The sequence below is a fragment of the Protopterus annectens genome, chromosome 11.part0 (assembly GCF_019279795.1).
Source record: "Protopterus annectens isolate FY-2018-M chromosome 11.part0, PAN1.0, whole genome shotgun sequence".
NCBI lineage: Eukaryota > Metazoa > Chordata > Ceratodontiformes > Protopteridae > Protopterus > Protopterus annectens.
In genome coordinates, this window is record NC_056745.1 from 1194582078 (window position 1) to 1194603505 (window position 21428).

Below are 21428 nucleotides of genomic sequence, written 5' to 3' on the forward strand. Positions count from 1 at the left end.
AGTTGACTTGTTTCAACTTTGATTTCTGGTGTGGGGGAACCATTAAACTTGAAGAGGCTTTTGAGGTGTGTTGGTAGACGTTCTATTGGGTGCAAGAGTACATCCTGAGTGAAAATTGCTTGATGGATGACACTAGGCATGGCTGTCCTGTCCCCACACCACCCACTACAGGCATGCCCCTCCACAGTTATGCTTCGTCGCATATCCTTGGTTTAAGCATTTAATTTTCTTGTGTGGCAAAAGCCAGGCTACCGTTTGGCTAGGCCCTAGGGCCAATAGCCTAGTACCTACCTATGAACAGCACCTGACATCTACATATCAGATGCTCAGTCCCACACTTGGGCATAAATGAGCATTCATATTCTGGAGGGCGGAGAAACTGTGCTCTCCTTCCACCTCCATTTCCTGTATGGAATCAAAGGATTCAGAGAACATTCTTTTTGAGACACGTAAGGGTAATAAATCCCCTCTGCAACTCCCCAGAGGATGACCCTCTGCTGAAGAACTCCATCACAGAGTGTTATGCAAGATGGCACAGCCATTCGCTTTTTAGGGGCTCTGGCAGCCCATTCAGGATGTCATCTTTAGCCAGTTTTCCTAAGTTTAGATCAGTGACATCAGAAGAGGTATTAGGCTTTCTCCACTACTGTGCTTAGTCTCTGGGACCCCTAATTAGAAGCTCCCGCAGAAACCAAGAATGACTTCAGGTATTGTCCCCCAGCAGTGGTCAAGTTACAGGGCAGGAGCTTCTTGTCTGCACCTGGCTTTGGGAGGATAGTAATTATGCAAGTTTATTATAGCGTGGAAGGCATTTTGCTAGACCACTGTGTTCTTGACATGGTCTGGTATAAACACGTCTTACAATAAAAAACACCACAATATAATTATCAAAAAACAACAACCGCGAACTAGGAACAAATGCAATTTGCTAAAAGACTTAATGCCTCGAGCCAAAAGCGTTCCAAGATTAAAAAGCATTTAACACAAATCCATTCAAATACTTAGTCTAACCCAATTAAGTAATTAACAAATAATTGTTACATTATATATTTCCAGTTACATTCTTTAAGTCCAAATGGTTCTAAAGAATTATAATTTAAAATAAATAATGTTTCTTTCTTCAATAACTTGGTTTTAATATTAACACATTCCCCTACAAAATAAATTAACTTTTGCTAATGTACACCCCATCAAACAATCTGGCTTTGCTCCATGAAATTCCTCAAAGTGTGCACCCAATGGACTATTTATTTTTTTTATTTTTAATGTCTCTAATTTTAAGACACATTTCCAGGAACATTAGAGATATTATCGCAGAAAGAAACATTATTTATTTTAAAGTATAATACTTTAGAACCAGTTGGTCTTAACAAAGAATGAAATTGGAAATAATGTAATTTAACAATTATTTGTTAATTACTTAATTGGGTTATACTGAGTATTTAAATGGTTTTGTGTTAAATGTTTTTACTTTTGGAAGGCTTTTGGCCGAGGCGCTAAGTCTTTTAATAACCATGTCTTATACCTACTGTCCAGACAGTGAGTGGTGGACAATTCCACTGAGGTCATTGTGGGTCTTCTTTTCCTGCAGGAGAACTCGTCACAACTGAGAACAGATGCTTCACTTTCAGGGTCAGGAGCCTATCTTTATTCCTCCTCATTTCAAGGGAAATGGTCTCCCTTGGAGAGCATCTCCACATAAATCAGTTGATGCTGCTAGCAGTTCTTCAGGTTAATATAATCATGGAGGGCAAGCTGAATTCATGTCCTCTTCTAATTCAGTCTGATAAATATTCTGTATTATAGTACTTCAACAAACAGGGAAGCACAAAGTCTTTCCTCCTTTACAGAAGACCAGTGCTAGTCTAGTAGTGGCCACAAACAAGGGCAGAGTGCTTTTGGTCATTCACATCCCAAGATAAATTAATTCACTGGCATGCTCTGTCAGGCACTTCTCAAGTCTTGACCCATAGTTGAGCATTCAGGAGTCCTGTTTGGTCAGTCTCATATGGGTGTGCTGCATCCTAGAGATTTACCTTTTTGATGCTCCTGAGAATGCAGTTTTTCCTCGCTGTTATTCTTCATTGCAGAATTCGAGCAGTTTGCTGTGGAGATTGCCGTATACCTTCCCATCATTTCCTCACATCCTGCTTCTCATCACAAAATTCAGAAAAATTAGAACAAAGGTTATCTTCCTCATCCTCTGTGACATATAGGATGTGGTTTTAGGCTCTCATATCTGTTGTAGTACAGTAAACCTTCATAGTTACAAGCCAGATAAGCTATCATTAATTTGGGTGACAGCCATTTCAGGGCTTTTCACCTGGTTTAGATCTGTTAGTCCTACTGGACTTCCTAACATGATTATCACAATTGATTAAAAATGGATATACTGTTGTTTATGCCACTTTTATTCCATTGTCATGTCATATGTTTCTTGCATTTCTGCTTATAATGACCATCTGGAGGACAGACTGTGGTTAAATACTGGCTAAGTCAGGAAGTTCTTCAAGGGATTCTGCATCACCTACCTAAATCAAGGAACCATGCTGCTCCATGGGGCATGGCAAGTTTGCCTGTTCCACATGCAAGTCTGCTGACTTAGCAGCATTCAGTTCAAATACAAATGGGAGAAAGATCCCTTTTCACAGTAGATGTGTATTGCCAGCTCCCATCCTACCTAAAATGCATGGATTCTGAAAGAAAAATGGGCGTTGTCTTCATGTCTTCAAGGGAGGATGGCTTTCAGTAACTAAGCAAGCCGTCTCCAACTGGATTGATAACTACGTTATCTTTTGTCATCAGGTAGCAGATTGCTTGGTAGAAAATGCGGTTGTCAGAGGCACTCCACCAGTAGTGTGGTTATTTCCAGTGTTTTCTGCATTCCACTGTGGGAATGGATGTAATAACCAGTCACCACTGCACATGACATCCAACACATTTACAGGGAACAGTTGCTTGGACCATGGTTCCAGGAGTCCACCTTCTTTGATACCTTAAAGTGTTAAGACTCCACTTTCTCTGCTTTCTCTCCTTGGCTGTGTTCTGCCTACAACTTCCCTGGGACTTTATTATTCTGGATTCTGCACAATGGCAGACTCACTTAGGGGGGTCCCCCAAGGTCAGCTGTAGCAGTTATATTCTTACTGTATCATAGAGGAAAACATCCACAGTGAGTTCAAATAACCATTCTTGCCATCCTTAAGTATCTGTCCAACCTCTCTAGCCAGCATCTGCTGTTTGATTTTCCTTTAAGTTGGACAAGTATATATTTACTTAATGTTGTAACAATATGATTGCAATCTCTTCATTGTTTCATTTTATTTGTAGGAAATATGCTCACTTACAGATGAGGGTAGCATTGTGGACTAATGGGTGTATATGTGAATGTTCCTGGTGCAGTGCATGACATATGCTGAAGAAAGGGACCAACATAATTATGTTTTCGGCATCATAGCTGTGAACTTGGAGGTGGATAGATGTATATACCATTCTGGACCTTCTTGAACTGTTGACAGCCACAGCTGTCATGCTGTCCTCTGCTTATTTTCACATGTGGGTAGTCCAGTGGGTATAGTCCCTTTTCTCATTGACTTGTGCTGGTGGCAAATCCTTGTTACTGATTCCAGACAGAGGTGGAACTTTCTTTTTCGCCACCAAGTCCAGCACATATCCTTATAGTGGATGCCTCCCTTGTAGGTGAGGAGAAAGATGTAAGGTTTAATTTGATTTAGTGTTAGTGAAAACTCATTTCTCAAGCTTGCTGTAATTGAGCATTTCTCTTTACTCTTCAGGCTTTGGGAATGAGTTGAAACAAGAATGCTATGGTTTTAGTCACCATGGCATTGAAGAGTGGATTACAGAACTTGCGCCTTCATTTTCAGAGATTTGTACTTTGCTTTTCACAAGGATCTCCTTCATGAGCTGAGACCAGATTTATCTCCTGTTTGTCACAATCTCCTGAAAGATGGCACAATGCATATTTCCTGTGCTCTGAGAAGCAAGGCTTATCTCCTGCAGATGGCACAAGGCATATATCCTACACATTGCAATCTGCTGAAAGATAACACAAGATACACATCTCCCACACTCTGAAACAGTTGCTTTGTAACAGAGGACTGTATGCTGAATATTGTCACAGACTGGAAGGGCTGCTCACAGAGCAGCAGATTGGATCAAACACTACAAAACAGATGGAAAGAGCTGCTGTAAGAGTAGTGGAATAGGTAATCTTTTCATTTTTTAAGGTCAGGCATCACCAAGCCCAAGGCAACTGGGTAGTTCACATTGTGCTGGATTCGGCCATGCTAACAGGGGTAATAGGGTAAGTACAAAAAAACCCTGATGCCTAGATGATGGCTTCTCCTACCTCCAGGAAATGGCGATGCTTATAGTCAACAGAAAATGTGGAGAAAAAAGAGAAAAGGATTTGGAAAAATAACTGAAGCATTCCCAAATTGCGTCTATGCAGCTATCTGTGTAGTGTGGTAAAAGAGATGGCCGTTTTCCCAGTGTACTCATGGTGACCTTTAGAATTTTCACATTTGTTCTGTTGTTCTGTACTTGAAATCTAATGCAGTTTCAAAATTAGTTTGCATGCTATGGTATTCTTATTGGAGGTCAGCATGGGTTTAAGGTACACTGAAGTGTTGTAACTGCTTTCTGAACTTGAATTCATTGTACTGTTGGACAACAGGCTCTTAATCTAGCTATTGTTGACTTGTCTATTCCTTTGTTCTGATCAATGTTTTATTACTGTTAATACTGATACACCATGTGACTGTTTTGAGTTGCCTCTCAGAGAATTCTTTTAAATCCACTTTTAGTTTGATTTTTCCCTCTTTTTCAGTTTTTGGCCTGCTTTCTACATACTGTACTCAACTAGTGGACTTTTTATGTCCAAGGTCTTACAGACATGGTCAGTGCAGTTAACTTTGTCACTGTTCTTCCTTCCCTTTTGCTTTGTCAAAACTGTGTTGATATCTTCAGTGTGTTTCACAGGAAAAATAAGACCCTGTTACCAGTCTTGTAAGCATGTATGATTTTTGGATGAAATTAGTGGGCTGAAGCAAGTTCATTCTTCAAAAGAAGTGTGTTGGAAATATTTGAGGATGTTTTTGACACTTTAGTTACTTACTGGTATCTTGGGTTATTTATTGACCCCTTTCTCATTAAGTCATTACATTGACTGGCTCTGGGAGAAATGAGTGACACAATGCATGCAGATTCTCGCTATTTTTACTAGGAAGATATGTTGTATGGGGTGCAGGCTGCCTATCTACAGCTAAAAATAAATTTTTCTTTGTAGTCTCATCATTGTTTAGGAATACTGCCTACCTGCAAGATTTTCAGAAAAAAAAGTGTGCAGCCTTGTATTCTGTAAATAAACACAGGAAAATGTTGCTGCCTTCATTTTCCATTCCAGTAGTCAGTGTCAGAACTGGTGAGAGGATGTTTTCTCATGGGGTTTATTGACTTATTTACTGTTTATTCTCTGTGTATGTTTAGCCATGACTCTCGACCTTCAGCAGTGGCTCTTACACTTGGTATTAATTTTTTCCTGGAATGTTAGAAATGGTATGAACGTAAAAGCAGAAACCTTTAACAGAAACTACACACACATATATTTGGTCTTAGAGCCAGAAATGTATATTTTATCTAATCTAAAGTTCTAATATCTAAAGCTTTTTGTATTTATTTTGTGAGGTCTCCTTTTTTTCCTTTACTAAATATTATGTTTTCATGTGTTGCTTATAGTAGTACATCTGATAATGAAATGCAAATTTTTATGTATTAATATCTTGTGATCACTGCTCTGTAGTTGTTCTTGTTCTTTATTTTTATGTAGTTATGTATTGTACATCTGTTTTTTTTAGACCCTAGGTATAACTGAAATTTGTATTGGATAAATTCATTTACCTACTTAATATACCTAAACTATACTTTAGAAGACTGTTTAGGGATGGAGTTTGGCAGTAGTTGTATAGACAGTGTTTGTGCATAAAATCGGTTCTGTTTGAGTTGCCATGTTAATTTTGTAGCAGGTGTCCTGAGTTACTATTGCTAATAGGTGCACAGACATGCATTCATTGCTCAACATAAGTATAGCTCTTAACCACTGTAGTTTTTCTCATTTTTATGATTTTCTGTTTAGGAACTTTTCCAAAATTAGATCTGTCAAGTAAATAAAGTAATTCATTGATTGCTGTTAACTTAGGGGACTTGAGTTCATATGTTTGTATTTGGGTTTATTTTCTCTACTGTTGGATTGTTTTTCTTTGAAGCTTCCCTGTTCAGGGGCATGCATGCCCTGTGTATATGTTGTGCTGTCATGAGCTGCAGTTGTAGAGCTTCCCATTTTTGCCCACTAGAAATGCTTGAACAAGTGCAAGACATAGAATGAGTCTGTAGTCACCCCTATGGAGCCTCTCATTAAAGACTCTGTTAGTGCAGTTTGGAAACAACTAGAGCCTTTTGCTGGGGCTCCCAAGAAGACAGATGCTATCTAGAAATCTCTGGTTGAATTCAGTGAGACTAAGACCAAGAATCATAGGTTCGACTCCAGCATAATCTTTTCAGTTCATCTCAGGGTCCAAGGACCACAACATTTTGCCATTTAGTTATCAGATAAGGAGTAAGACATGCTATACAGATATGACAAGATAATTTACTCCTTTGCCACATTTGGGCTCAAGGTTCTCAGCTGTTGTTTCACTTGTCCAGGTTCCAGTACTGTTTAACGGATCAGGCACTGGAGTAGATTTCAGCTTTTTTTAAGAATAAAAACAAAAAACAAAAAGTCCAGTGCTCAACAGCTTTAATAGTCACACAAAGCTTTCAAGTACAACTCTTCGTCAGTGTATAAAAATCAGCACCACGGGTAGAACGATTTATATAACAATACAGCCAATCAACTCACACATTTAATTAACATCAATTATGTTTAAAGTGCCCTTCTTATAAGTATACTTAAAGTAAAATTAAATGTACAAAAATTAAAAATAAAAAATGTGTTGTTTAAAAAATGTAAACCAGATCATGTCTATCCTTTAAAATGGGCTTAATGCTAAAAGTAGTGTTCAGTCCAGGAAAATTATCAGCACAAAAGTAGTTTATCCACTTACATTCCATCAGTTCACTTTTGTTAATAATGTCACCACCATCCGTTTTGTTAATAATGTCACCACCATTAGCATTCACATAGACTACTTGCAGGATTCTAAATTCAAACTTATGTTGTGGCCCATTGCTAGGTATAAGTTTTGCCATTGCATTTGTTAAGATGTTCCTTCAAATATCCAATAAATGTTCACGTATCCTCTCTTTTAATTTTTTATTCGTCTTACCAATGTAAAAACAATTGCATTGGATACAGTTCGCAAAATAAACCACATTTTCTGTACTACATGTGCCTCTAGCTGTAAAGTTAAATATCTTTCCACTTAACGGATGCCTAAAGGATACTTCAGTATTAATGTCCACACAATGCATACAGTTTAAACAAAGTACATTATCTAATTTACTTATAAGAGTCTTAACTATTCTACTTTTACTCAGAGCTGTTTAAGATTATTTTCTCTCTTAAAAGTAAATCTAGGTTTTTCTCCTACAATCTAATTAATTTCCTGATTTGATGTCAGGATAGTCCAATTCGTCATAACAATATTCTGTGCAATATTTGTATGTCTGTTGTACTTCATTATATAGTTAATTCCATCCATATACTTAGACCTAGCTGGTTGAATGTTGGCTGGATTACTATTCACCCCTGCAACATAAGGCATAGCTGTACTACATCTCAATTGACTAACTTCATTCTTAGATTGTTCAATGAGGCTACTATCATAGCCCCTATTTTTAAAGTCCATTGCCATCCCTTCCATCTCCTTATGGATCATCCCATCTCTAGTACTTAGTCGACTGGCTCTCATAAATTGGCTCTTCACCGCACCCCTAAAAATATGCTTGGGCTGCATACTTTCTGAATGGACATATTTTACTGCTTGTGCATTTTTCCTATGAATAGTGGTATTAAAAGTGTTATCCTCCTTTGAAATAGTAATATCTAAAAAATGTATGAAATCCAATGAAGAATTAACATCAAACAACAGAAAATCTGTTGTAAAATGCAAGTACTGAACATAAGCATCAAGTCCACTGCTATCACCTTTCCACAGCAGAAATGTATCATCTACAAAGCATTTGTAGAACAACACATCAGCATTTCTAAAGATTAAGTATATGTTGTTCTTCCCGTCTAGCGAGCACAATATTAGCATAGGTGTTGGCGACAGGAGTACCCATCGCCACACCTTGCTGCTGGTGATAAAAGCTATCATCAAAACTAAACACATTATTTTCCAAAACACACTCTAACATAGAGCACAACAGTTCAACTTTAGAAGTACAAAATTTGCTGTGTAGATTTAGATATTCCCTTACTGCTTCAGTTCCATATGAATTCGGACTGATAGTAAACCAAGATCTTATATCCATTGTTACACGCAAAATGTCAGTAATTACATTAGTTATAAACCATTCATTAAGTGCAAGTAAAAAATCACGAGTTTCCTTAATAAAACTATTGCAGAACCTCAGTAAAGGAGCTAGCTGTTTATCAATATACTTAGAGATGGCTGTGGTGATCCATTTCTTACCAGAGACTGTAGGTCTCATTGGAGGTGTACTTAAAGATTTATAGATTTTTAGGTAATCCATAACTAAATGGAATAACCAGATTGGCTAAATACAAATACTTATAGATTTCTGAGGTTATGCTGCCTTCCATTAACAAATCATAAAGAAAGCCTTTCACCTTACTGATAATCATATTAACAAATATTTTGTTAACTTGAACAAAAGTTTGAACATCAGAAAGAAAACTATTCATCCAGCTAAAATACTGAATCTTATTCATTATTACAATTATTCCACCTTTATCAGCAGGCTTAATGATTATATCATCATTCGTACATAACGAAGTTAATGCACATTGTTCTTCCTTAGTAAGGTTATAAAACCCCTTGCCTTTCTGTTTAAAAAAAGCCTCATAAGTTTCTTGCTCACACATATTCATAAAGGCTGTAACTATTGGAGTACTATATGATATGCTAGCACGTTTCAAAAACATATTATTACTTTGATTATTTTTAAACAGCAATTTTAAATCAAGAGACCTCACAAACGGTCTTAAGTCAGTTAACAGATCAGTCAGATCACCAGATGCAGATGAAATGAATGGCTAGCAATTTTATTTCATGAGTTCAAAACATGATCTGATTATTTCTTCATTCTCTTGTATTGTGCTCCTTGGCCTACCTTGGGAGATGGTTTCTGTGAATTCTCCTCATTCTTTCCTTTGTTTCTCGAGCATTTCTTATGCTTCTCTCCCTCCCTGCAATCGGTTGCTGCAGTGAGAAGCGCATTTGTACTAAAAAAATTATGTTGAATATGCACTGTTGAATTTGTATTGCCTTGTACATCCACTTTTTCTGTTGTTAAAATATTTATGAAGAAACTGCAAAGTTATCCAACTCTGAGACAGTCTCTCCACACTTCACTGGCTCAAAACCAGTAGGTGGGGCTACCTCAATGTTATTCAGGGATTGGTAGTTCCCTTTGGCAACGCAACCATTCATATAAGGCATCGCCTCTCTGCTTACGATCGATGTATGAGAGGTAATGGGCAGGGTTTCTCAATTACAGCAGATGATTGGTCAGCATTACTAAAAGTTCCTTTATTGATTGGAAGTGATGATTTTGGCCAAAAGAAGATATTCTTATTGTTGAAATCATTTACATCACAAATTAATTTTCTTTTTTTTGTAGCAATTAAGCCATCTTTGAAACCTTTTAACTGCTGTAGCAGTCTATCATATTGTTTTGAGACTGCAACAAACTCTAGAGACTGAACAATGCTGTTTTCTAGCACTTGAATGCTAGTTCCATTTCATGCGTGCTAAAAAAATCATTCATTATCTTCGTATACTGAGTGCTAAGTTGTAAATTCAATTCCTGCCACTTCAATAACAGTTCCTGGTATTTATTTCCATAGGTAGGCATTTTAGCCCCCTAGGAACAATGCCAAGCTGAAGATAAATGTTAAAACTGAGTCTTTGCCATTGTAATTTTTTATAATATTCAAGGTCTTTAAAATCAGTTGTAAGTTACTTATCTCAGCTAGAAGCAGCAGTTGTAGTAGATGGAGTATTTCCATCAATAGTAGCACAGATACTAAAAAGTGGATTACTTTCAACCGTCAGAAAACCATGAATCTTCTCAATCCTACTCACAGTGCATTGGGCAACATGCACCTGAGCAGTAGTGGTAAAAGAGTATTCTGGCTGCATCTCCATTAGCTACAGGCATGCTACAGGGTGATACAAACAATCCAAAAAAGTGAAGAAACACCTTGTAAGCCAAAGAACTTCAAGTACAAAGGTAAAGATAAAAACAAAAAAATAAAAGTCCAATGCTCAATAGCTTTAATAGTCACACAAAGCTTTCAAGTACAACTCTTTGTCAGTGTATAAAAATAAGCACCACTGGTAGAAAAATTTATATAACAATACAGCCAATCAACTCACAAATTTAATTAACATCAGTTATGTTTAAAGTGCCCTTCTTATAAGTATACTTAAAAACTATTTAATAAAATGAAATATACAAAAATTAAAAATAAAAAACATGTTTTTTTAAAAAAAATTTAAACCAGATCACGTCTATCCTTTAAAATGGGCTTAATACTAACACTAGTGTTCAGCCCAGGAAAATTATCAGCATGAAAGTAGTTTATCCACTTACATTCCATCAGTTCAGTTTTTATTAATAATGTCACCACCATTAGCATTTAGGTAGACTACCTGCAGGATTCTAAATTTAAACTTATGTTGTGCTCCATTGCTAGATACATGTTTTGCCACTGGATTTCTTAATATGTTTCTTCGAATATGCGATATGTGTGCACTTATAAGTAGAAATTGCTTATGTTATCTTTTAATTTTTTCTTCATCTGTTTCACTTGTCCAGGTTCCAGTGCTGTTTAACGGATCAGGCACTGGAATAGATTTCAGCTTTTTTTAAGAATCTGGGCTTAAGGGGGTGTTAGTCAAGACTGTGTCTTTTGCATCTACAGCAGATTAACTATCTGGTTGGCTTGGTTGAAGCTGTTCTTCCTCAAAAGCAGGACCTTGGGCAATCCATCTTGGATGCCAAGTTTATTTGACCAGCTCTCATATAGACTTCATGTTGTTTTAAGCAGGATGTAGACCTCATTGTTATAAATGACCTTTAAGTATCCCTATTCCACTTTTTCTTCACCCACTCCCCCAGAAGATGAAACCCTCTTGAAGTGTCATGCTGTTTTATCTAGTCCAGGGGTACCAGTCTAGCTACCCAACAAGACGACTCTTCCTCTGCCGTAGATGCAGTTCTAACTCCCATTAAGGGATGTTGTTTTGAGGCTAGTTCATTGAGTCAGCCCTGACATTGACAGGCATTATAAAGGACCTTATGTGTTTTCCTGGTCTAGATGGGCCATGATGCCCCGAAGGGGGTTCACTCAGAAACCAAGCCATCTCTACAGAGCTGTTGGTACAGGCCCATAGTTTATTCTTCAGAGGGCAGTTGAAGTTTTCTGTCAAAAGACAGGGCCTCTACTTCTGCATCTTATTAGTTTTGAAAGGATGTGATAGCTTAATTCCTGGATGCTACCCCTCCCACATCGGTGCATGATGACCTTTTCCTTCTCAGATGCTGTCAGGTTTCTGGGGAATAGCTTTGACTGGTCTCAGGGTCTTGTCCATACCCCTCAGAAACATCTAGTAGACTTTCTGTGGAATAAGCCTGAGGAACCGCTCATTTAGGATGCCACCAGATCAGGTTTAGGCACCCTGACTCTGCACTTGGCTCCCTCAAAAAGCCACTGCTTTTTACAGTGTCACCTGATTAGCAGATCTACTCATTAACAGTATGATCCCATCATTGCAGCACATGTCACATAAATCATAGCTTTTCGCTAGATGGCTGCCTGACAAAATTTCTGGTCCCTTGACTGGTGTGGCAATAGAGTTTATTACTCTGCAGTATGGCATTTAGGGGCCTGAGCTGTTCATCTCATCTTACCTAATTCTAGGCCACCTAGTGAGGAAGACACTGCATAAACTTGATCTCCTTGAGTCTAGGTTGAGATGAACCTTCTTGATACTCCATGGCATACTGTGGAATACTGTGCAGAGTATGCCCTTTCAGGCTAGCATGGACAAGGTTGTCTTTCCTGAGGGGCAAATGGAAGCTAAATATTAGATGTCCTTTTCTTTGGGGAAGCATTTTTTTGTCCAGCCAACTCAGGACCTGGTTGATGAACTCATGGAGGGGAAGCAGCCCTCATCTCAGTGGAGTGCCTCTATGACCCCCCCCTTCCTGTTTCTTCCATTCTTGTGTTTCAGTAGTATCAGTCCATCTGATTAGATAGCATGGGAGAGGCCAAAGTAATTTCTTTTAGATTGGCTGCAATAGCTGCTTTGGTGTTGAAAAGGAGAGTAACATTTACTGCTTTCTTTTCCTGGTCCTAAAGAAGCTGGATGGATGGAAGGAGTGATGGATGGATGGATGGATGGATCGATCGATGATTTTCATTCCTTGTTTTAGATGGCTGTTCTGCAAGGGATTAGGGCATTGCTCCACACAATGCATGGATGGTGCCACTGGACATGATAAATACCTATTGGCACACCAGCTTTTGTGGTCCACACAAGAGGCTGATGGTTCACTCTTGGTGGCCGTCATTTCCAGTGCTGCTATTTTGGTTTTAATAGGCATTCAGAGTCTGCAGCACAGCTTTGGCCATTACAGCAAAAGGATCTCCTGGTGTTTCCTTACCTGGATGACTGGTTGCTGGTTATCCAGTCCAGGAACTCCCTGAAGACAGCTTTTCTTTGGGCACCATCATGAATGTACTTGCTAGGAGTGACAATGAACTGGAAAAAGTTCTCTGTTATCCTGACTCAGAGGAAGTTTTTCATATGGTTAACGGTGGACATTATTGCCCTTGGGAAGGACCCAGAGGTTATGGTCTCGACATCCTGAGTGACAAAGCAGTGAAAGATCCCATTTCAGACTGTGTTGCATATATATATATATATATATATATATATATATATATAAGATATATAATCCTACTAATCTGCTTGCTAATGGGTCTTCCTTTTCTTCAGCCAACTTCATTACAGGGCCTGACAGCAGATGATGTGCTTATATGCTGAGTAACCTATCTTTAATTCTTCATGGTGCTGGAAGTATGATTATCTCCTGCATAAGTAAGCTGCACATCATCCAGTGGGAAGCCATTGCAGGTCTCTAGGCCCAGAAGATCTTGGAGAAACACCTGCTTTATCCAGTCGGACAAGAAGTCTGTTTTGTGGTAAATAAAGAAACATTGGGACAAAACCATGTACCATCTGCCAGTGGGCTGCTGACAAGGAAATCCTTCTCTAAGCAGTTCACATTCCTGGGAAAGTGAACAAGCTTGCAAGTGGTGTTTCTCAAATCTCTTGCCTTCTGCTGGGGCTCCAGATATAGAGGCTGTTCTGAGAGAGAGAGAGGCATGGCATTCCAGAGTTCATTTTGTGTCCCTCCTGAGAATACATTCTATCGCTTCTGTACAGCAGATCACATAGAAGTAGCAGTGGATGCATCCTCTTTCTTAAGTCCAAGGAAGATCCTGCACCTGCTCACACTGATCTTACATTTTATTGCAGAGTTACATAAGGAAAGACCAAAACTCATTTGTTTTATGTTATAGTAGCCACAAAGTACATGGTTTCAGACTATAAGGTATGTAGTTGTAAAGGAAACCCTCACAGTCTTAGTCCGTGATGTCCACAGTATTGGGGAGGACAGCTTGTTTCATGTTGGAGTATGCCTGTTGATGTACACCCCCTTATTCTACTAGATTTGCATTCAGGACCATGTAAAGTGAATGAAGCTACTGGGAAGAACTCCACTCAGCAGGCTTATTGCACAGGTGGAAACGTTTCTTAGTCTTTGTATCCTGTACCACTCTAGTTGGTTAGCTTTCAGGTGATCTTGATGTACTTCACTTAAGAGTCTCAAAATTTAAACTGTTACCCAGATGTTCTTTTTATATTTGCTCAAAAATGTAATGTCAATTCTACATTGTTTCTTGTTTTATAAGAAGATGCTTGCTGATGGAATGGAGCATCCTACTCGGCTTGAGGGATGCATAGTTATGTAACCAGTGCATTATGTCATGATTGGGATTCACTTTATAATTTCAAAATACCAAAATATCGAATTTCAGTATCTCGAGACTATAAAGCTGAAAAGTCACAGACCCGAAAACCAAAACCATGAACGTCAGCAAAACACTACACCACACATAGAAACACATATACACCTACCTCCCGACACTACAACAAAGCAAAACAACACACACACAAACACAACAAAACAAATGCACACACCTACCCTTCCTGTAGGCAGGAGGGCAAGCCCACCTGCACCCCGCTACTTATATATACTAACTCCGAGGTCGCACTAAACACCAAAAGACAGAAAACCCACCACCACACATTCTACACCCCCCTTGCACAAACATACATCACATGCATACAAACACCACCACTCTCAGCACAGACATACTCGCACTCTTACCTATCTACCCTAACCTACACCTAAAACTCCCCAACACACTCACAACCACACATACCCTCCCCAAAACCCTTAAAAAACATAACACCTACCTAACCCGCCATCAGTACCGCGGGTTCAACATTTCCGGGTTCGATATTCTGCAGTCTCGCGCAATTGCAAATTCAACACTTTAGTTTTGAAATACTGACATTTGCCATTTCAGTATTTCGAGATTCCAAAGTAAACCCCATGATGCACATTGGAGGCATCTGTGTGCCCCATATCGTATAATGGTTGTGGTTGAAAATGGTGCCAGAATCTGATAAGAGAGGAGGATATAGCCAAGGAAGTAACCATCAAAAAGATTTCTCTTGTATATCAACTAATACTGTAAAATGTTTAAAATGTTTCATCTATTTATTTATTGAAGTAGTTTGTTATTCACTTAAGATATTGGGTATTTTTTATTTCATCCTTTTCCGGTGGTGATCAGTTTTCCTAAAATTCATTAAGCAAAAATGAAGCTGCATTCACATTGACTGCAAAGTGAAGAATAACTGTGGTCAGTGTGATGCATAATGGTGAAGAAAGACTGGAATGTGTCGTATTTTCTGAAACTAGTCTTATGATGCATCTCTATTTCTGTCTTATGTGAAATATGTTAAGTTCTAAAAACGTAGCTTTCTTGTCCAGATAGAATAGTTTCTAAATCATAATGCCATTTCTTCATTGCAGTATATTTCCCATTTACAACTTTGCAATAACTTCTTATACATTTGTAGTCTATAGTTTATTTCCCCTTTTATGTTAATTGTGTTGGTTACTTTTTTGCATTTATTTTTCCTTTAACTGTGTATGTTACTAAACAAGTTTCAGTGTCAGCTTTCATTTACTCACAGTGGCAGGTATTTTAATTTTTGCTGTCCTTAAATAAGAAAAAAAAAATCCTTCAGCATTTTCTCTCCTCAGTCCAACAATTTCCCAATACAGCAAACTTTTAAGAATGCATTCTGCCTGGTCTGAGTGTTACAGGAAGGAATCTAGTGACGTGGAAATACTTCAAGGAATGTGGCTCTTAAGAAGTGAGTAGAAAACATTTTCCTAAATAGTTTTTATAGGCCATCTGTTTTTTAGCAGCAAATTCACTTTTTGGTAAAAGACGAAATACGGACTATGCTTGGCTAAATACCACATTAAAACCATTGGATTCCCACCAACGGGATGGCTAAAAATACAGAGACAAAACTGACATTATGGGATTTTAGAGGGGTGGATTATATTGAGCTGAAGAAGAGGCTTAATATATTTAAGGGGTGAGAGTAAACAAGCTATGGGAATGGGCCAGTGGACAGCGGTTTAAGGACCATACAAAAAGTTTAAAAGAAGAGGCCTTTATGTATTGTTTCACAGAAATAAAAGGCTGATTATTCAGACAAAATACAGGACACATGAATAGTGCAAATGAAGATGTGTGGATGTAGAAGAGACGCACCATTCTAGGAAGTGAGCAAAAATACATCAAAGCTGCTGAAGGCAGAAAAGCCACATGTTTAAAATGAGTTGGTTGAAGGGGTTAGGAAGAGTAATAAGGTCATTTTTAGGTAAGTAGGGGAGAGGATGAAGTTAGCGACAGACATGGCCAGACTGAGCAAAGATATGATGGAAATCATAGGAAAGTGGGAAAATGGAGAATTATTTAAGAAATACTTTGCTTCAGTCTCTTTGAAGGAAAGCACAGGAGGATGCTGTGCTGGGTAGGAATTAGGGCAGAGAGGGAGAACAGGGTACATGAACTAGAGTAGAGAAGGAGGAGGTGAAGATGGAACGGTCTATCCTTTGCATATAAAGCTTAGGAACCAGATGGGCTGTCTGCAGGAAGCTAGCCAGTGTTCTAGCAGACCCTGTGACCATGATCTTCAGCAAATCACTTTGCATTGCAGAAGTGCCTGAGGAGTGGACAGCTGCAGGTATGGTACCCTTGCACAGGTTAATTGTGTTTGTGGGTTTGGGGAGGGGAGTCCATAAGGGCTACAGACCTTTGTCTATCAGCAGTGGCAAGGAAGGTTGTGGAAGGTCATGAAGAGAATTCTGAAAGAAAGGCTGGATACTTTCTATGACTGCAGCAATACTCAGGACAGTAACCAGTTAGCCAGAAGTTGCAATCGGCCAAACCTTATGCCATTTTATTACTGACTTAAGGAATACCTTGACCCAAAATCTTTGATGGATGTAGTTTACATGGACTTCACAAAGTCCTTTGACTTAGTCCAACATAAACAACTGCAGGAAAACTAACAGACAACTGCAGGAAAACTAACAGACATGAGAATAAGACTGATGAAATTTATTGGAGCAATGTGGATACAGAGGGTTGTGATGAGTGGAACTATATCAAGGATAAGGAAAGTGACTTCTAAAAGAATTGACACACCTTCCCCCACACACTCATGCTAAGGTGTGAAAACTTTCACTGCAGTAAATGATCCTTGCTGTATATTAACAGGTGACAAGTAGTAGGACTCCAAACTAAGTCTGTCTCCTGTTTCCTAATGCCTTCAGTGGGGAAGTTTTTTTTCTCTCTTGTGAATGATACAGAATTAAAATGTGCTGTACTAGTTCATTAATTATTTCTGTCATGTTTACCCCCCTTTTTTCTATTTCATATTTATTTATAGTTTAATAACCAGGAAAGTGAGCTGGTCCCAGGACCCTTTTCAGACAAAACTCGGGCTACATTGGCAAAGATAATAGCAAGTAATAAATGCACTTAACAATACAAAGAAAAAAATACTGCCTTAAATACATTGACAAAGATTGCATATGCAACACATAGCCAATGTGTGACAGTGAATAAGTAAAACATTAAGCAGCATTTACTAGAATGTATTTATTAATAATGTTTAACTCTACTATGTTAAGTGTATTATAAATAACAGATTGTATGCACATATATATATATATATATATATATATATATATATATATATATATATGTGTGTGTGTGTATGTTTGTGTACATGTATATGTGTGTGTGTATATATATATATATATATATATATATATATATATATATATATATGTGTGTACATGTGTACAAAACCACGAGTGTGTGTCTGTAATGGAATAACGGAGAACTAGATTATATGCCTGTGTGTGTACTTCATGTCTTTTAAAGAAAAACAAATCAAAATGGAAATTTTGGTAACTGTGTATGTGTGTCTATATATATGTATATATATATATATATATATATATATATATATATATATATATATATATATATATATACACACACACACACAAACAGATATATATATGTGTGTGTGTGTGTGTGTGTGTGTGTGTGTGTGTGTGTGTGTGTATAAAAATGTATAAAGGATGTAGAATACTATATGTAGGATGTATTACTGTGTTTAAATGCACATGTCTGAGTGAGTGTGTGTGTGTGTGTGTGTGTGTGTGTGTGTGTGTGTGTGTGTGTGTGTGTGTGCGCATTTAAACACAGTTAAGTACTTGTGATTTCCTTTTCTTTATGTTTTAGTGCAAGACCACATAGTAAATGTACGTTAAAGTAAATTTAGCTGTATATTATGGTTGTCATCAGTGGTTGCATTTCCTTTGTGGACTACAAAATACTCATGCACTCTGAAAATGTAAGGACTGAGTCAAAGTCAGTGAGAATCTCTTACCATGGATATGTGTGTGTCAGATATGCATCCCCTCTGGGAGGATGTCATAAAAAAGCATAAAAGATCTTTTTTTATGAACAATGTCAGTGCACGTAGTTGATAGGGTTGCCACTTGTCTTTCTTTCTGCAGTTCTGTCCTGTGTTATGGGAAGGGGCTTGAAAATGGTAAATGTGTTGATACTGTACAAAAAATTATTTTCTGGCTTTTCTTTAAATGTCAGAAAATTCTTTGATACTATATTTAAGTTATCTTAACATATAAACTTTTATAAATAACAGTACAAACAAAAACGCAGAGTATCAAAACCACTATGACGTTGCTCATAAACCAAAAACTTTAATAAATCACTTTAAAATAATAAAGCAGTTAAAACTTCCATATAAACTTGATAAGCCCTTTCGAGTAAACTCTTCCTCAGATCTCCAAGAGTTTACTCAAAAGCACTTATCAAGTTTATATGGAAGTTTTAACTGTTTTATTTTTTATTTGAAAGTGATTTGTTAAAGTTTTTGGTTTGTGAGCAATGTCGTGGTGGTTTTGGTACTCTGCTTTTTCATTATTTGTGCAGGTATACTTCAGTGCCAACCATCAGTGGCTGTATTTGTGTTTTCCTTTTTCCATTTATAAATAACAAACTTTTAAAGTTTATCATGTCAGTACTGTGTTAATGCTTATGTCAATTTGTTAGAAGTGAGAACTGCCCTTAAACCCCTGACCGATGTAATGGCTTTGTTTTGCTATGAAAGGGGATTAAGTTCTCCTATCTGCAGTAAAAACAGTGGAAAACCATAGGAGATTACTAGGCCATCAACTTGGAGGTCATTTCAAGCCTAGCCGTTTTGTCCCAATGTAGTACCACAGAAATGTTGGTTAGTACCCATGATTGCATTGAGTAATGGCTGCCCATGTCTAGGATGGTTGGGGATGCTATCCACGGTAAGAATTTACGGTGCCTGATCCACTTGTTCAGGTTCTTCTTGAACAGTGTCATAGAGTTGCTGTGTTTCACGTGAATAGGTAGCATATTCCAAAGATGCATTAGTTGCTGGTAGATGAATCTGTCCCTCCAGCATGTCCTATTTAAGTTGCAGGCCAAAACTTTTTTTCAGAAATCTTCAGAGATAGTTCACAAAGAAATTTTACAACAGTCCAATGTACAAAGTGGGTACATACAAACAAAGAGTACAACCATATTGGGCGTAAGACCATATAGATAATTTACCAGCAAGGTTATAATAAACAAGGAAATGGCACATAAGCAACAGTACTGTTGATAGCTTTGCATTAAAAAAAAATAGTACTATGACTTGATATAAAGATTTTTGACCTTTACTTAACCCACAACTATATACAATATTTACAACTGCTACGATGAGAAATCTCGTAAAGCAGGGGGTTTACTGTTTCGTATGTTCTATACAGTTAATAGGAAACTGCGGAATTTACCCTGCTTATTATATTATTACGTTTTCAGAGGACAAAAGGTAGTGATTATTATAAGCTAATGTCTTTAATATCTACAAAGAGCATTATTCCTTAAGAAATGTGGTCGATAAGAAAACTCCGAAACTTCTGGTAGTAGGAATGTTTTTTACTATTTCTTGTTCTCATTTTATGGGATGTGATGCATTTGAGTGCCATGTTTTTGTATCCCTCCCATGCTAATTTGGATCTATATATCTAGTTTTGAATGATATAAAGTTTCATTAACATGAAACGAGTGATAAGAATGTGGAATTTCTGCTTGGGTATTCTGTCTGTGGTAATGTGAAGGATTGCAAACTCCCATGAAATACTAGTTTTCCTATATCCCATTTTTCTAACCTGACTCTTTATGAACCCCATAGATTTTGAGCAAATTTGCAATACCAAAGTATGTGAAATAGGTCTGCATGGATCTTCAGGCAGAAAGGACAGAAAGGGGAAGAGGTTGAGTTAAATTTGTTCAGTTTAATTGGTTTGAAATAAGCATTTTTATTGATCATTAGTTGTGTATATAGTAGATTTCTAAAAGGAGATAATTTAACAGTGTTTTCTATAGCATGTGGAACTTGTTCCATGGTAATTTTATTGTTTATTCCATTCCAATATTTAGATAATAGGCTTGATATTTTATTATTGTCATTAATTTGTACACAGTAGAAAGCATTTTCTTGTTATCCAATAGACATCTCAGAATCGTTAATGAAGTATTAATAATCACAAGGCTTTCTTTAGTTATGTTAGGAACCTGGGTGGGAATTCCCAGATATGCTCAGAATTAGTCCAAAATGACAAAAAATACACCGAACCCACAGACATTGCCAACATCCTAGCTGACAGGTTCAGCGCAAACTTCTCCCCCCCCCTCCCCACCGAAAGGGCAAATATCTATCCCAGCAGAGTGCTGCCCCCCTGACATCTCAGATGCTCAGGTAAGAGCCGCCCTCTCCAAAGCAAAAAACACAGCATTAATGGGACCAGACGGTGTCCCGGGCGCCCCTACATGAACTCCAAGAAGAGCTAAACCCAAACATAAAACTACTGTTCAATCTCAGCCTTACTACAGGATATGTACCCAAAGAGTGGCGTACAGCAACGGTGGTCCCTCTCCACAAAGGTGGGGCCTCAAAGGATCCTGGAAACTATCGCCCCATAAGCCTGACTAGCTTGGTCTGCAAAGCTATGGAAAGGATCATCATGGACCTTATAAATAAAGATATTGGGGACCTACAGACACTGGATCCTACCCAGTTCGGCTTTGTTAAGGGCAGATCCTGCCTCTTAAACCTGGTTGATTTCTTTGAAACAGTCACCAAGGCCATTGACGAGGGGAAGGTGGTCCACACAGCCTACCTGGACCTCGCAAAAGCCTTCGATACATTACCCCACTCGGGCATTATAGATTAGCTCACCAGCTTAAATATAAACCCCTGTGTCACTAGATGGGTTGCAAACTGGCTCAAGGACAGAACCCACATGGTTAGAATTGCTGGAGCCATGTTAGACTCCAAACCAGTTACAAGTGGCGTCCCACAAGGCTCAGTCCTTGGGACCTCTCTTGTTCGGTATATATTTCTCAGAGGTACAGGCCAACACGGAAGGAC

General features: G+C 38.0%; 1 protein-coding gene across 2 annotated transcripts in view; it reads left to right on the forward strand.

Annotated features, from left to right (window-relative positions):
* BCAP29 (B cell receptor associated protein 29) overlaps positions 1-21428 on the forward strand; it is a 614367-nt gene that overhangs the window by 449400 nt on the left and 143539 nt on the right. The window lies entirely within an intron of this gene.